The sequence below is a fragment of the Lipotes vexillifer genome, unplaced genomic scaffold (assembly GCF_000442215.2).
Source record: "Lipotes vexillifer unplaced genomic scaffold, Lipotes_vexillifer_v1.1 scaffold1242, whole genome shotgun sequence".
Classification (NCBI taxonomy): Eukaryota; Metazoa; Chordata; class Mammalia; order Artiodactyla; family Lipotidae; genus Lipotes; species Lipotes vexillifer.
This window is the reverse complement of record NW_006793169.1, coordinates 71,727-73,583: the sequence shown is the minus strand read 5'-3', so window position 1 is coordinate 73,583 and position 1,857 is coordinate 71,727. Positions and strand designations below refer to the sequence as shown.

Genomic DNA, 1,857 nt, shown 5'->3' with positions numbered 1-1,857 from the left:
ACGGATGGCTCTACAGCTGGCGACTGGACAGAGTGGCGTGGAAGGGAGCCAGCAAGGAGGTTTAGCTCACAGACTGCTGATGAGCTACTGCACAAACTAACTGACTACTGTCCTACTGTCGTGTGTGTGTGTGTGTGTGTGCGCGCGCGTGTGTGTGTGTGTGGTGCTGGTGTTCTGGCCCATTTCATTGCTTCTTGAGGGTAGAACTTGTGGGTCCAGGGTAATATCCAATCACAACTCTCTTCTCTCATTTAGGGCACTGAGGGGGCATATTTCTCTCCTTATGATATAACATGAAAAGGAAGCAAGCATGATTTCTAAACCAAAACAGCTTTTAATTGGGGATTTTTAGGTGTTATACACACTTCTTCATTCTGAGAAGGGGAATGCCTTGCTTAAGAGCAACTTACAAAGGTCCCAACCTTCTTTCTTTGAGCAGGAAACTCCATGGCTCTGTGCTGGCTTCAGGGCAGTTCAGGCCTTGGGAGGTGCTTTCGCATAGTTCCTCCAGGACAGGAACCTGACCTCCTTTGGGAGAGGAGGGATTGCTTTACTGGGGAAATGATATTTCTGTTGAAACCTAAATGGTGAGCATGATTTTTCCAAAAGAAGGAGAGGGTTAGGGAGGGCAGCATTCCAGGCAAGGAAACAGTTTACGTGGAGGCTTTGAGGCCTCAGGCAAGATCAATCCCAGGGCATTCAGGGAACTGAAAGTTTCATGTGCTTGGCGTGCAGAGTGAGAAGAGGGGTGCTAGGTGAGACTGGAAGGAGAGGCAAGGGTGAGACCTTGTACAGCCTTGCAACTGTGATGAATTTAGGGTTCAGGCCAGGTCTGGAATTAACAAGGTCAAGGAGGGACTTCCCTGGCAGTCCAGTGGTTAGGACTCGGTGCTTTCACTGCCGTGGGCCCAGGTTCAAGTCCTGGCTGGGGAACTGAGTGCCCGCAAGCTGCATGGCATGGCCAAAAGAAAAAGAAAAGAATAAATAAATAAACATTTTTAAAAATTAAAAAAACATTTTTAAAAATTAAGAAAAATAAACCAAAAACCAGGGTTAAGGATTCACTGGGCTAGGCTAGGGTGGAAGGCCATGACCAGAACAGTTTATGTGTGAAATTTTTTCTGCCCTTAAGGTTTCGGTGTGTCATTAATTGACATTACAAAATAGATTAAAGTTTAATTTTCATGCCAAATTAGAAGATTGGCTTTTTAAAAAATAAATTTATTTATTTATTTTTGGCTGTGTTGGGTCTTTGTTGCTGTGCGTGGACTTTCTCTAGTTGCGGCGAGCGGGGGCTACTCTTGGTTGCAGTGCGTGGGCTTCTCATTGCAGTGGCTTCTCTTGTTGCGGAGCATGGGCTCTAGGCGCGTGGGCTTCAGTAGTTATGGTGCATGGGCTCAGTAGTTGTGGCTTGCAGGTCTAGAGTGCAGGCTCAGTAGTTGTGGCACACGGGCTTAGTTACTCCATGGCATGTGGGATCTTCCCAGACCAGGGCTCGAACCCGTGTCCCCTGTATTGGCAGGCAGATTCTTAACCACTGCGCCACCAGGGAAGCCCGAAGATCAGCATTTTTATCCAACATTTTATTACAAAAATTTTCAAACAAAGAGAAAAATGGAAAGAATCGTCTATTCTACCATTAATGTTTTGCTCTCTTTGCTTTATCACATATCTGTCCATCTAGGCATTCTCCTCGCTGTCCGTCAGTCCATCTTATTTATTCATTTATGTTTTTGGCTGCATTAGGTCTTCCTTGTGGCACGTGGGGTTTTGTTGAGGCATGTGGGATCTTTCGTTGCGGTGCGTGGGCTTCTCTCTATTTGTGGCGTGTGGGTTTTCTCTCTCTAGTTGTGGCGT

At 46.3% G+C, this 1,857-nt stretch overlaps 1 non-coding gene across 1 annotated transcript; it reads left to right on the top strand.

The window, feature by feature from the left end:
* Positions 1–860: 860 nt before the first annotated feature.
* On the top strand, positions 861–933 carry TRNAE-UUC (transfer RNA glutamic acid (anticodon UUC)). Its single transcript has one exon. It is a non-coding gene; the product is annotated as a tRNA-Glu (tRNA).
* Positions 934–1,857: the final 924 nt, after the last annotated feature.